General features: G+C 42.9%; 1 protein-coding gene across 7 annotated transcripts in view; it reads right to left on the reverse strand.

The window, feature by feature from the left end:
- Positions 1 to 16282, reverse strand: part of LNX2 (ligand of numb-protein X 2) — a 182857-nt gene that overhangs the window by 148451 nt on the left and 18124 nt on the right. The window contains exon 3 of one of the 7 annotated variants that reach the window (XM_056561811.1): positions 7117 to 7403. The exons of 5 other annotated variants lie outside the window; for them this stretch is intronic. The gene's annotated coding sequence lies outside the window, so the exon portion shown is untranslated. Of the gene's footprint in view, positions 1 to 7116; positions 7404 to 12317; positions 12383 to 16282 lie in introns of those variants that run through there. One more of the 7 variants, XM_056561815.1, reaches the window with a different exon arrangement.

Genomic DNA, 16282 nt, shown 5'->3' on the forward strand with positions numbered 1-16282 from the left:
GACCAGTTCAGGTTTGAAGTGGATTTGAAGGGTCTTCCCATTAGAAATACCCCACAAATGACCCCATTATAAAAACTACACCCCCCAAAGTATTCAAAATGACTATCAGTAAGTGTTTTAACCCTTTAGGTGTTTCACAGGAATAGCAGCAAACTGAAGGAGAAAATTCACAATCTTTATTTTTTACACTCGCATGTTCTTGTAGACCCAATTTTAGAATTTTTACAAGGGGTAAAAGGAGAAAATGTATACTTATATTTGTAGCCCAATTTCTCTCGAGTAAGCACATACCTCATATGTCTATGTAAAGTGTTCGGCGGGCGCAGTAGAGGGCTCAGAAGCGAAGGAGCGACAAGGGGATTTTGGAGAGTACGTTTTTCAGAAATGGTTTTTGGGGGGCATGTTGCATTTAGGAAGCCCCTATGGTGCCAGAACAGCAAAAATAACCCACATGACATACCATTTTGGAAACTAGACCCCTTGGGGAACGTAACAAGGAATAAAGTGAGCCTTAATACCCCACAGGTGTTTCACAACTTTTGCATATGTAAAAAAAATATTTTTTTTTTCACTAAAATGTGTGTTTCCCCCCAAATTTCACATTTTTTCAAGGGTTAATAGCAGAAAATACCCCCCAAAATATGTAACCCCATCTCTTCTGAGTATGGAGGTACCCCATAAGTTGGCATGAAGTGCATTACGGGCGAACTACAATGCTCCGAAGAGAAGGAGTGATATTTGACTTTTTGAGAGAAAATTTTGCTCGGGGGGCATGTCGCATTTAGGAAGCCCCTATGGTGCCAGAACAGCAAAAAAAAAACACATGGCATACCATTTTGGAAACTAGACCCCTTGAGGAACGTAACAAGGAATAAAGTGAGCCTTAATACCCCACACGGGTTTCACGACTTTTGCATATGTAAAAAAAAATATATATTTTTTTCACTAAAATGTGTGTTTCCCCCCAAATTTCACATTTTTGCAAGGGTTAATAGCAGAAAATACCCCCCAAAATTTGTAACCCCATCTCTTCTGAGTATGGAGGTACCCCATAAGTGGACCTGAAGTGCACTACGTGCGAACTACAATGCTCAGAAGAGGAGGCACACCATTGAGCTTTTGGAAAGAGAATTCGTTTGGAATGGTAGTCAGGGGCCATGTGCATTTACAAAGCCCCCCGTGGTGCCAGAACAGTGGACCCCCCCACATGTGACCCCATTTTGGAAACTTCACCCCTCACAGAATTTAATAAGTGGTGCAGTGAGCATTTACACCCCACTGGCGTTTGACAGATCTTTGGGACAGTGGGCTGTGCAAATGGAAAATTACATTTTTCATTTTCACGGATCACTGTTCCAAAAATCTGTCAGACACCTGTGGGGCGTAAATGCTCACTGTACCCCTTATTACATTACATGAGGGGTGTAGTTTCCAAAATGGGGTCACATATGGGGGGGTCCATTGTTCTGGTACCATGGGGGCTTTGTAAACACAAGTGGCCTTCAATTCCGGACAAATTTTCTCTTCAAAATCCCAATGGCGCTACTTCTCTTCTGAGCATTGTAGTGCACCCATAGAGCACTTTACATTCACATATGGGGTATGCTCTTACTCAGAAGAAATTGGGTTACAAATTTTGGGGGGCTTTTTTTTATTTTCCCTTGTGAAAATGAAAAATTTAGGGTGACACCAGCATTTTAGTGAAAATTATTTTTTTTTTCACTTTCCCATCCAACTTTAATGAAAATTTGTCAAACACCTGTGGGGTGTTCAGGCTCACTATACCCCTCCTTACGTTCCGTGAGGGGTGTCGTTTCCAAAATGGGGTCACATGTCTGTATTTATTGTTTTGTGTTTATGTCAGAACCACTGTAAAATCAGCCACCCCTGTGCAAATCACCAATTTAGGCCTCAAATGTACATAGTGCGCTCTCACTCCTGAGCCTTGTTGTGCGTCCGCAGAGCATTTTACGCCCACATATGGGGTATCTCCGTACTCAGGAGAAATTGCGTTACAAATTTTGGGGGTCTTTTTTTCCTTTTACCTCCCGTGAAAATAAAAAGTAAAGGACAACACCAGCATGTTAGTGTAAAAAAAATTTTTTTTTTACACTAACAGGCTGGTGTAGACCCCAACTTTTCTTTTTCATAAGGGGTAAAAGGAAAAAAAGCCCCCAAAATTAGTAACACAATTTCTCCCGAGTTTGGAGATACCCCATATGTGGCACTAAACTGTTTCCTTGAAATACGACAGGGCTCCGAAGTGAGAGAGCGCCATGCGCATTTGAGGACTAAATTAGGGATTGCACAGGGGTGGACATAGGGGTATTCTACGCCAGTGATTCCCAAACAGGGTGCCTCCAGCTGTTGCTAAACTCCCAGCATGCCTGGACAGTCAGTGGCTGTCCGTAAATGCTGGGAGTTGTTGTTTTGCAACAGCTGGAGGCTCTGTTTTGGAAACACTGCCGTACAATAGGTTTTTTTATTTTTTATTAGGGGGACAGTGTAAGGGGGTGTATATGTAGTGTTTTACCCTTTATTAGGTGTTAGTGTAGTGTAGTGTTTTTAGGGTACATTCACACTGTTTACAGTGAATTTACCGCTAGGAGTTTGCGCTGCGGTGAAAAATTTGCCACAGCCCAAACTTGAAGCAGAAAACTTACTGTAAACCCGCCAGTGTGAATGTACCCTGTACGTTCACATGGGGGGGGCAAACCTCCAGCTGTTTCAAAACTACAACTCCTAGCATGTACTGACAGACCGTGCATGCTGGGAGTTGTACTTTTGCAACAGCTGGAGGCACACTGGTTGGAAAACCTTCAGTTAGGTTCTGTTACCTAACTCAGTATTTTCCAACCAGTGTGCCTCCAGCTGTTGCAAAACTTCAACTCCCAGCATGTACTGATCGCCGAAAGGCATGCTGGGAGATGTAGTTATGCAACAGCTGGAGGGATCGCAACTACAACTCCCAGCATGCAGAGACAGCTGTTTGCTGTTTAGGCTTGCTGGGAGTTGCAGTTTTGCAACATCTGTAGAGCTATAGTTTAGAGACCACTGCATAGTGGTCTCCAAACTGTGGACCTCCAGATGTTGCAAAACTACAACTCCCAGCATGCCCAGACAGCAAACTGCTGTCTGGGCATGCTGGGAGTTGTAGTTTTGCAAGATCTGGAGGTGCACAGTATAGAGATCACTTTGCAGTGGTCTCAAACTGTAGACCTCCAGCTGTTGCAAAACTGCAACTCCCAGCAAGCCTAAATAGCTCTCTGGGCATGCTGGGAGTTGTAGTTTTGCAACATCTGGAGGGTTACAGTTTAGAGACCACTATAGTGGTCTCAGACTGTAGCCCTCCAGATGTTGCTAAGTAACTCACCGGCTTCCGTTGGATCCAGGGAGCTGCGTCGCGGTCCTCTTCTTCCGCCGATCGTCGCCCGCTGCCGCCGCTGATCGTCGCCGCTGCCGTCGCCGATGGGTAAGTGGATCTTCGGCGCCGGTCCCTGTCGGTTTCCCCGTCCTGCCCCGCCTATTGTGGGAGGGCAGGACGGGGAAACCGAAAGTAAACCCCTCCGCCCCCGATCTGCTATTGGTGGTCGCGTTTAGACCACCAATAGCAGAGATAGGAGGGGTGGCAACCCTGCCACCTCACTCCTATCGCTACAGGGGGATCGTGGGTGTCTAGGACACCCGCGATCCCCCTTCTATTCCGGGTCACCGGGTCACCATAGACCCGCATGACCCGGAATCGGCGCAAATCGCAAGTGTGAATTCACTTGCGATTTGCGCCGATCGCCGACATGGGGGGGTCTAATGACCCCCCTGGGCATTTGCGTGGGGTGCCTGCTGATAGATATCAGCAGTCACCCCGGCGCGATCCCCGCCCGGCGCGCGGCGGGGACCGAAATTCCCACGGGCGTACAGGTACGCCCTTGGTCCTTAAGTACCAGGGAGCAAAGGCGTACCTGTACGCCCTTGGTCCTTAAGGGGTTAAGGCCAAAATGGGCTTGGTCCTTAAGGGGTTAAACATGATTTTATGAAGAGGTGAGTAGAAGCCTTGACAGAGGAATGGCTGTGGATATAGTGTTTCTGGATTTTGTTAAAGCGTTTGATACTGTCCCTCACAGACATCTGACAGGTAAGTTAAGGTCTTTTGGTTTGGAAACTTTAGTTTGTAACTGGATTGAACACTGGCTCATGGATCGTACCCAGAGAGTGGTGGTCAATGATTCGTACTCTGATTGGTCCCCGGTTATTAGTGGTGTACCCCAAGGTTCAGTACTGGGCCCGCTGTTGTTTAATTTATTAATCAATGATATAGAGGATGGTATTAACAGCTCTGTTTCTATCACACCAAGCTTTGTAGCACGGTACAGTCTATAGAGGATGTGCATAAGTTACAAGATGACTTGGATAGACTAAGTGTCTGGGCATCCACTTGGCAAATGAGGTTCAATGTGGATAAATGTAAAGTTATGCATCTGAGTACTAATAACCTGCATGCATCGTATGTCTTAGGGGGGATTAAACTGGCAGAGTCACTGGTAGAGAAGGATCTGCGTGTACTTGTAGATCACAGACTACAGAATAGCATGCAATGTCAGGCTGCTGCTTCCAAAGTCGGCAGGATATTGTCATGTATAAAAAGAGGCATGGACTCAAGGGACAGGGACATAATACTCCCCCTCTATAAAGCATTGGTACGGCCTCACCTGGAATATGCTGTTCAGTTTTGGGCACCTGTCCATAAAAGGGACACTGCGGAGCTGGAAAGGGTGCAGAGACGCGTGACTAAACTAATATGGGGCATGGAACATCTTAGCTATGAGGAGCGATTAAAGGAGTTACAATTGTTTAGTATTGAGAAGAGACGTTTAACGGGGGATATGATAAACGTATATAAGTATATAAATGGCCCATGCAAAAAATATGGAGAAAAACTGTTCCAGGTTAAACCCCCTGAAAGGACGAGGGGGCACTCCCTCCGTCTGGAGAAGAAAAGGTTTAGTCTATAGGGGCGACACGCCTTCTTTACCATAAGAACTGTGAATTTATGGAACAGTCTACCTCAGGAACTGGTCACAGCAGGAACAATTAATAGCTTTAAAACAGGGTTAGATACATTCCTGGAACAAAATAACATTAATGCTTATGCAGAATTATAAAACAACATCCCTTCCCCTTATCCCCTTACACCCTTCCCTTCAACTCCCTGGTTGAACTTGATGGACGTATGTCTTTTTTCAACCATACTAACTAACTATGTAACTATGATTTTTAATATTTGATTCCTTATGCCAAATCAATTACTTGTGTAATTAGCTTCCATTAAAAAAAATGTTTTATGTTAGTTTTTCTGATGTATACTTCTGTCCACCAGGGGTCTCCCTTCTTGGCCAGAACACATTCCGTCTGGTCAAAAATCTCTGATTTTGGTCTCCTGCTTGTAATGGCAGGAGACCAAACTCGGGAAGTGTTTCTCTGCACTGAGCATGATTGACAGCTGCTCACTGAAAGATACACAGACTAAAAGCTGCACAGATTGAAAGCTGCAAAGAGCCTTAAAGGGGTATTGCAGGATTTTTTTTTATTTGACTATGCTACAGGGGCTGTAAAGTTAGTGTAGTTCATAATATAGTGTCTGTACCTGTGTGTGATGTTTTTTTCACAGGGACTGTAAAGTTAGTGTAGTTCATAATATAGTGTCTGTACCTGTATGTGATGTTTTTTTCACAATTCTTCTGTGATTTTCACCCCAATATTTATTTTTATCAGCATACAAAATGACTGTTGTCTCAGATTTTTCCCAGGTTGTAATGCGGCCGAGACCTGACTCACTAGTAAGCCGATGACAGGGAGCCTGTCTGCTTCAATGGGTGGAGCAATCGCTTGGTGGGAGAGAGATCAATCTGCAACTTATGCAACAGCTGTAGGCACCCTGATTGAAAACCACAGGTCTTTTGAATGGATGCAGCTCATTTATGTTTCAATGGGTGGGGTGTGGGAGGGAGGAAAATGGAATTGTGGGATTCGTAGTCAAAAAAAGAAAAGTAAAACAGGAAATACCAGTTCACAAAAAGCTAGCCACAGTGTTATGGTAATCTCACAACATAGCCATTTAGCCCCAAGACAAGCACAGATCCTTCTTAAGCATGTTCATTACTGTCTGCCAGGTATGTACTAAAATCACCTTATGCTGGATAACCCCTTTAATGACAGATACACTGACTGAAAGCTGCTGCACAGAGCCTGAGGTCTTTTATTCATCACAGCACTGCAACGATGTGAGGGCGGAAGTGGCCCCCAGCAGGCTTCAGTGATGTCATGCCTGCTGGGTGTGTGTGTTTGTAGATGACAGATAGATAGATAGATAGATATGTTATAGAAGGAGAGCAGCACCCTAGGCAAACAAGGATCGGTGCAGGCAGAGTCCAGACCCGGGTCAGGGATCCATATGTAAGCAGAAATTGGAAATATCCGCAGCACACTGAGTAGTAAAATCCAAACAAGTTTTTATTCCATCACAGTGAGGGTATCCAGAACAACGTTTCAATCAGCTCCCTGGTCTTTTTCAAGCTCGGAGCTTGAAAAAGACCAGGGAGCTGGTTGAAATGTTGTTCTGGATACCCTCACTGTGATGGAATAAAAACTTGTTTGGATTTTACTACTCAGTGTGCTGCGGATATTTCCAATTTCTAGATGGATAGATAGATAGATAAAGAATAGTCAGGGTACGTTACATTATGGAATATCTGCCTGGTATATATTTTGTTAGCACTAGGACCATTAGGATGTGCATTGTCTCCATCGAGACGGTAATACCCAAGCACATTCCGCTGAAAAAACGAACATGTTCATTCTTTTGGCATAGTCCAGGATTTGAAATTTAGCTGTGAGCACAGTGCAGCAGAATCCCATTGAAAACATTAGGAGACTGCTGCACCAGAATTTTTAAGCAATATAAATGTGCTCCAAAATTCTTTAGTGTGAACCAACTTTACGTATGCAAAAAATGAAAAATGTCTCAATTTCAAAAAAACTGCAGACTTGGAGCAAATGGCAGCTTTCAGCAAAACATCTTCAACATCTGAAAAATGTAGATTTTTTTACAATAATTTTTACCTCTTTTTTTTTTTCATCTTTATACTTATTCTGCAAGAAGTACACAGGAAACAATAGACGACAGCAATAGGGGGAATTGTGCTGCTTGTAATATGTTTTTGATAGGAGCTGACAAACGCCGGCGTGCTGTAATCCTTACATGGCAAGCTGTTCAACCGAAGAGGAAATGGAACATGTCCTACTTTCCCCTGTGTCCAATCGATCATTCGTTCGGTTATACACACATTATATTTTTTTTCTCTACGGGAATCGATTAATTCTCTGTTTGGATACATCCACTCTACAGCCTGTTGTAAAAAAAAAAAAAAACATAACAAACTAAACAACAAGAAACCTGAGCGATAAGGTTCAATCCAGGTAATGTTGGAAACTGGAAATGAAGAAAATCAACACCCAGCCATGGAAATCTAGAAAAACCACAATGGCACAACACAAAGTCAACAGTAAAAGTCATCAAATCAATGCTACTACAGCAAGAAATAATGCAGTGTTTCTGACTTTGCCACCCCACCCAGAAACAGCGCCCCTCTTCTTTATGAGCTACGTCTGGTATTACAACTGTACTTGAATATACAGGATATAGTAAGACCAGGCTACTAAATATGTGGCCTGGTATTTATGGCAATTCTGCAACCCCTATAGCTATATTACTGCTTACAAATTATATATATATATATATATATATATATATATATATATATATATATATATATAAAAATATTAAAGCAGGAAAAGTCGACAAAAAATTCAACACAGTCATGTTTTCTCCTTCCGGAAGATTACTATTTTTTTTTTTTTGGAGAATACTGTAGAGGTTCTTGTGTATGCCTTTCGCTTACCCCTTTTCCCTTTTTGCTGCTGTGGCAGGCATGTGATAGGCTCCATTTTGGTGTACAAATGCACAATAATGTGGTTCTGCAATACAGCCTTAAAGAGGTACTCCGCCCTTAGACATCTTATCCCATATTGAAAGGATAGGGATAAGATGTCTGATCGTGGGGGTTCCACCGCTTTGGACCCCCGCAATCTCCCTGCTACACCCGGCATTCATTTAGAGTGTCGGGTGCAGTGCCGGAGACTCGTGATGTCACGGCCACGCCCCCTCAATGCAAGTCTATGGAAGGGGGCGTGACGGCCGTCATGCTCCCTCCCATAGACTTGAATTGAGGGGGAGTGGCTGTGACATCACGAGTCTCTGCCCCACATCGAGAGTCATCCGGCATGGAGCGAAGTTCGCTCTGTGCACCGGATGTCTGGGGTGCCACAGACGAGATCACTGGGGTCCCCAGCAGCGGGAGTCCTGCGATCAGACATCTTATCCAATTTCCTTTGGATAGTGCATAAGATGTATAGGGGCTAAGTACCCCTTTCATTTCCCCTGGCTGAGTATCAGGTGATTGATCACTACAGCTGGTCATATAGTAAAAGGGCTGGAGGTTACACAGGTAAACTCATTAGACTAATAAGTGGGTTGGGGGTCAGTTGGGGGGGGGGGGAGATTAATCATTGTGTGGCTCTGTGCAGTCCTTCCTCCTGCCTTTTTTTTTTTTTGTGTGTTTTTGGTTTACTTGGACCAAATTTATCAATGAGGCACACAGGGGGAAAATTATCAAAACCTGTGCAGATAAAATTTGCCCAGTTGCCCATAGCAACCAATCAGCTTGCTTCTTTCATTTTTAGACAGCCCTCTGAAAAATAAAAGAAGCAATCTAATTGGTTGCCATGGACAACAGGGCAACTTTTCTTCTGCACAGGTTTTGATAAATCTCCCCCACAGACTTTGATAAATTTTGCACAAATGAAAAATCACTTCAGAACTTGCTGTAAGGCTAGATTCAGACTACGGAAATTCTGCTGCAATTCTGCTTGCTAATGTATTATGCTACTGAATGGGTTAGCGGAATTTGTGAACGGAGAATCCGCTCTAAAATTTCCAACTGAAGAATGGCATTGCTCGTGGAACACATTGCGATCTATTGGGGACTGCGATATCCGCGCGGTCCTAGCTGACCGCCGCACTCAGAATCTCCGGGCGGAAATTTTCCGTCTGGAGATTCCTCAGTCTGAACCTAGCCTAAGATGTCACTTTTCTAAGGCAAGGGAGATGTGGTATTAATTTGCAATTTGTTTGTGGTATGGATTTGCGTTTTTTTCCCCCACCTTTTTAAAAAAGACACATTCAAATTACAGCCAAAAAAGTGGCAGGAATGAAATGATAAATCTCCCCCATTACGTGCAGTTTAGATGTTTTTCCTTTTTTCAAAGTGCATTTTTTTTTATTGCCATGAGGAGAAAGTGATTTGACCTATGATCACAATTGAGGTGTTTTATAAAGATTTGATTTCTTAAAGGGGGCCCCTAGACATCTTATCTCCAAAGGATAGGGGATAAGATGTCTGATTGCGGGGGTCTTGCCACTGGGACCCCGTGATCTCCTTGTAGGCCCCAGCGTTTGGGGTACTGGGTTTGGGCAGCTGTGGTCGTGACGTCACACCACACCCCCTCATGATGTCTTTCCACACCCCCTCCTTTCATGTCTATGGAAGGGGCATGACAGCTCTGTTCTGAACATAATGTTTAGAACGCGGGGGTGCCTGCATGGAGATCGCGAGGGTCCCAGCAGCCGGACCCCTGTGAGCAAACATCTTTTCCCTTATTCTTTGGATAGGGGATAAGATGTCTAGGGGCATAGTACCACTTTAAGGCTTTGTTCACATGTTGAAATAGCATTTTTGCAATTTTTGTTGCTATTTTCCAAAATCAGGGTAAATATTACAAATTTTTACGGCGATTTGCACTATTGTGGTACAATATCAGAATTTTTGCCTTGTTGTTGGGGAAATCACAGAAAAAGCAGCAAAACTGTAGCAAGAAATGCCATGTGTGAACCCAGCCTTAGGGAAGGTGTATAACTACTATATATCCTGATAATATAGAGATAGCAGATGGAGCTGGGAGGGGATCTGTAAGCTGGGAGTGCTCGGATAGATGATGATGTCATCTTTTAGTTTACAGGAAGTCAGCTGACCCAGAACTGACATCCTGTTGTGACACATTAGGCACTAGAAGATTTGGAGAGTCAGATCGGTGATCAAATCACTGACAAAACGGGGGCTACCTATCCCCTATAGCTATAATTAAACATCAAAAACCCGAGAAAAATTGCTAAAATTATTCCAATCCTTTATTAACAACAAAAAATCTCTAAAAAATAAGATAACAAGCATTTACATCACTAGATATCCGGAGTAAATAGGACTCCAGTAAGGAGACCTATGTTATGGACAATACCCTTACATACAACAGGGACATTACCCTGCAATAAGTAAACATAAGAAACCCAACGCGTTTCCCCTTACTTAAGGTAGTATTACGGTTCATCAGGGGTTAAAGAGTGCTAACTAGAGTATAATAGGAATTAGATAATATAACTTATTCCATTCTGTGAAGTAGATACAGCAACGAAACATATAACAAATAGCAGACAGCATATATTAAGCACATGTAATGATTCCTTATGATGTTAGTCTATGCAGATGAGTATCGGCATCACTGTGAAGTCCAGGGTTGCGATGGAGTATTCTTTTATATATATATATATATATATATATATATATATATATATATATACACAGAGATGTTTTCATTCCTCCATATGTGTTATGTCCAATACAATCTGTCACAAGAAGCCTCACCTAACCCAGGAGACAAAGGTATCAGATCAGCCAGAGACGGGATCAAAATTCCCTCTTTCAAAGACAACTCTTGATCATATAGATCCTAATCAGTCCATATACATTCCAGCCTGATATATACCATCATACTACTTCTTAGATCTTCACAAATAGAGGCCTCACTATGTCTCAGATAATGATAAATCCGATGACATCAAGGTCCAATTTAGTACTGTTCCGTTGCTTTCACACCTATATACTCATAAGGGCACATCAGATGACCACTCCAGTCCGGATCCCTGCCAGTGGTCAGATCGGTGATCACATGACCCAGTTAGAGTAACACATAGATAAAACAAATGGTTCTGTAAAACTAGTAATAAGAATAGTGCATGATATTTAAAGCTGTATTTCCCAGCCAGTGTGCCTCCAGCTGTTGCAAAACTACAACTTCCAGCATGCCTGGATAGCCAAAGGCTGTCTGGGCATGCTGGGAGTTGTAGTTTTGCAACAAATGGAGGCACACTGGTTGGAAACAGTGTCTTTGAAGGGGTACTGTGCCCCTAGATTTCTTTGGATAGGGAATAAGTTGTCTGATTACGGGGGGCTGACTGCTGGGACCCCCTGCAATTCTGGCCCGGTACCCCAGCCTTTTGAACATTTATGTTCAGAACATCAGCTGTGCTAGGCTTTGGGCAGCTGTGGTTCACATGTTCCCCTCCATTAATGTCTATGAGAGTTCGCTCTGTGCAAATTTTGGCGGGTAGCTCAGCTACCTGCCAAAATTTGAATAGTTTGAAGCCCCCACACTGTATTAATACCCGCACTTTACACTGAATAAATGGACCTGATGAAGAGAGGAATCCCCTCTAGAAACCTGTTGTCGAGCATATCCCGAATCTATGTAACTTTTGTTGCCCATGTTACTATTGTAATTTGAAAAATAAAAAGTTTACACAGCATCTTTGCCGACATCATCTGTTCCATCCCGGAGAAGCGCCGCACAAAAGTCAGATTTTTGGGTCCGTCCCTCTCCACGGACACCCGCAACCTACTTTCAGAAGGTACCATTATGAAGTTACCCGAGGAGTCTTGTACATGGGTCCCAATAGGATCCATACAAGACCACACAGTCATGGACTCAGTAACTATACCACCCAGCCTGCAACCTGAGTTCGATGCAAGATCGGATAGGAGAGCGAAGGCAAAGTGTCCCTTTAAGATAAATAATGGCTTTATCAAATATCAACCTGTCCTTTGCTAATGGATTGGCGTGGCAATGGCTGAGAATTCTAATTCCCCTACCTGTGACTAATACCAGATAGGTCTCGGTTGTAAAAGAAGCAATTCGGAAAATTAGTTGATATAAGGAATCGTAGGCAATGCCTACTCTATGCAGTAGATAAACTTCCCGACATCATAAGCTGTCTATGGAGGAACAACGTTCTATCGGCTGATAATGTATTCGCAGAACAAACCGGTACAGACCCATTCAGGGCTGATGATGCGATTATTCAGATTAGTCACCTGCTACACAACAATTCTGTCTCCTTTGTCTTCTTGTCGTTCATCCAAAATTCTTTTCGCACGTCTTCCGTTTGAAGGTAATTCTCATCTCTCAATCTATCAGTTGCTCCCCCGAGCACCGTCAATAGGAAATATTCCCAGACTGCACTTGTTTACAAGTCTAATGCTGTGTCAAACATTTCACAGAAATCAACGCCAGATACATTCCGTGCTCAGCCGCAGTTCTGGAAAAAACAACCGTGATCCGTTCAATCAGCCAGATTCCCTGTCCTGTCCGGTGTGAGGCCACTTGGCCTACATATGGGGGGAAAATGAGAAAAAAAAATTTGGACTATTATCATTCTCATTGCTTTTTTTTTTTTTCCCGAACTGTCATCGATTTTGGTATTTACATAATAAACACCAATAATAATTTTTTATTGTATGTGCCCATTGCTAAATGTGACAAGAACTTATGGCATTCACACACTATTGTTGTCTTGTGTAAATAAAAAATGTGCCTGCCACAATGTTTATTTATTTTTATTTTTTTAACTTTTTTATATATTTTGTAGGAAAACGTAATAGAAAAGAATTGTACAAGAATAGTGATTTTGATAATACAGACAGCATATTGTTCTGACCAACCTATTCCTGCATTACAGATGTATAGCACAGTCGGGAAGTATTTTCTACACCATACCCTTAACTAGGAGACGGTCCCTACATTGAACTACATGCAGGGGTGTAAACATAGACAGAATAGTCATACAAACCACAGGCAACACACCGGCAGATAAAGTACAAAATCACAAACCTAGAGAGTAGCCATTGTACAAAATTAGAAGGCAAATGTAACATCAGGAAACAGGCAATGGGTCAAAGCTAGACAGCGGCATAGTACAAAATCAACAAGTAAAGGCAGCATCAGGGAACAAGAAAAGATCAAGGTCATCACACTTTGGCCCTCAGCCATGTTCCTGCTTCCAACATATCAACTTCAAACATTGACTAGTCAGTTGTTGCACAACATATCCCACTGAATGACATGTACCATTGTCACAAGATAGTCCATGTTATTTACTCCTGGTCCCACTGTCAGGGGAATACAGTAATGTGGATGAAATGCTAAACTGGTGTTGCAGCTCCTTTATTCTCAGAATTGGTGGAGGTCTTAAAATGATGACATATCTTAGCAACTTGCCTTGACTCCATAAGATGGGAATACCCCTTCGAAGTTGTTTGTTGTAAGTCAATCAATCCCTAGCCCAATGCAACCTTTAATGTTGGCAATTCAGGAAGAACAAGGGTTAAAATATTGTTATAATGAGGTTTACATATTCACGATCTGCAGGATTTCTTCTACTACATTTAATTTTAGCACTGCCATTTGTAGGACACTTAAACGCAGTAAAAAGTGACATCCTCATCAAATGTCTGGCACTAATGCTGCATCTTCACCATGGTACTGGGTATGGATTGTGGCCATTCAGTACCTGTAAACCTGCAGATGAAAAGGTAAAATACTTGCAGGACGGTGATATTTCTGTAGATATGCAGCCTGCCAGGAAAGAAATAGATAATATACAAGAAAAGAGCTAAATGAATGTTTTACCAGGAAATACATGAAAGCTAGCACGCTTCAAACAGTAGGATCACCATGACAAGCACCCCGGCGCGCAAGGCTTACATCGTACATTAAAGGGCACAGAAATGTTTACTTGTGCGGATGACAAAATTATCATAAAATACTGCTTTGTTATTTTTTTTTATGGATCCATTATTTTATCTAAATCAGGTCAATGGATAATGCTTTAGGTAAAAATGACCACTGAACTAGACTGGGTTTACATAGCTATCAATGTACAAATATAGTTGCCACCAAAGAAGTTTGGCAATATGCATCTAAGTGCGATGAGCCCTTGCATCCCCTGGACAAGTAAACTTTTGCTGGGCTGGACAGTGAACGGCAATGCACATAGTACTGCACCTGGCCCAGTAAATGTGCATGGAGGCCCTGAGGAAAATGGCTATGGTCTTCCACCTGTCCTGTACTCCGCCACTAGACAGCTTATCCCCTATCCAAAGGATACGGGATAAGATGTTTGATTGCAGGTGTCCCGCTGCTGGGGACCCCCGCGATCTCGGCTGCGGCACCCCAGACATCCGGTGCACAGAGCGAACTTCTCTCCATGCCAGATGACTGACGATATGGTCAAGAGGCTTGTGACGTCACGGCCACGCCCGCTCGTGACATCACGGCCACACCCCCTCAATGCAAGTCTATGGAAGGGGGCGCCACACCCCCTCCCATAGACTTGCATTGAGGGGGCATGGCCGTGATGCCACGAACCTCCGGCTCTGCGCCCGATGCTCTAAGCGAACACCGGGTGCAGCAGGGAGACTGCGGAGTCCTCAGCGGCGGGACCACTGTGATCAGACATCTTATCCCCTATCCTTTGGATAGGGGATAAGATGTCTAGGGGTGGAGTACCCCTTTAACCCCTTAAGGACTCAGCCCATTTTGGCCTTAAGGACTCAGACAATTTAATTTTTACGTTTTCATTTTTTCCTCCTCGCCTTCTAAAAATCATAACTCTTTTATATTTTCATCCACAGGCTAGTATGAGGGCTTGTTTTTTGCGCGACCAGTTGTCCTTTGTAATGACATCACTCATTATATCATAAAATGTATGGCGCTACCAAAAAACACTATTTTTGTGGGGAAATTAAAACGAAAAACGCAATTTTGCTAATTTTGGAAGGTTTCGTTTTCACGCCGTACAATTTATGGTAAAAATGACATGTGTTCTTTATTCTGAGGGTCAATACGATTAAAATGATACCCATTATTATATACTTTTATATTATTGTTGCGCTTAAAAAAAATCACAAACTTTTTAACCAAATTAGTACGTTTATAATCCCTTTATTTTGATGACCTATAACTTTTTTATTTTTCCGTATAAGCGGCGGTATGGGGGCTAATTTTTTGCGCCATGATCTTTACTTTTTTTTGATACCACATTTGCATATAAAAAACTTTTAATATATTTTTTATAATTTTTTTTAAATAAAATGTATTAAAAAAGTAGGAATTTTGGACTTTTTTTATTTTTTTTCGTTCACGCCGTTCACCGTACGGGATCATTAACATTTTATTTTAATAGTTCGGACATTTACGCACGCGGCGATACCAAATATGTCTATAAAAAATGTTTTTTACGCTTTTTGGGGGTAAAATAGGAAAAAATTTTTCACTTTTTTTTTACTTTTACTTTTACATTTTTTTACATTTTTTTTTACACTTGAATAGTCCCCATAGGGGACTATTCATAGCAATACCATGATTGCTAATACTGATCTGTTCTATGTAAAGGACATAGAACAGATCAGTTTTATCGGTCATCTCCTGCTCTGGTCTGCTCGATCACAGACCAGAGCAGGAGACGCCGGGAGCCGCACGGAGGAAGGAGAGGGGACCTCCGTGCGGCGTTCTGAATGATCGGATCCCCGCAGCAGCGCTGCGGGCGATCCGATCGTTCATTTAAATCGCGAACTGCCGCAGATGCCGGGATCTGTATTGATCCCGGCACCTGAGGGGTTAATGGCGGACGCCCGTGAGATCGCGGGCGTCGGCCATTGCCGGCGGGTCCCTGGCTGCGATCAGCCGGCGGTTATGCTTAGGACGTAAATGTACGTCCTGGTGCGTTAAGTACCACCTCACCAGGACGTACATTTACGTCCTGCGTCCTTAAGGGGTTAAAGAGGTTATTCAGAAATAGAAAAACCGAGCTACTTTCTTTCTAAAACCGATCCCCGTCTGTCTCCAGGTTGGATGTGGTTCTGCAGCTCAGTTTCATTGAAGTGAATGGAGCCAAGTTGTGATACCACACCCAACCTGGAGACAGTGGAGCTGTTTTTGAAAGAAATTAGCTGTGTTTTTCTATTCCTGGATAACCCCCATTAAAGTTGTACTCCAGGGA

Source organism: Hyla sarda, chromosome 2, assembly GCF_029499605.1.
Source record: "Hyla sarda isolate aHylSar1 chromosome 2, aHylSar1.hap1, whole genome shotgun sequence".
Lineage (NCBI taxonomy): Eukaryota > Metazoa > Chordata > Amphibia > Anura > Hylidae > Hyla > Hyla sarda.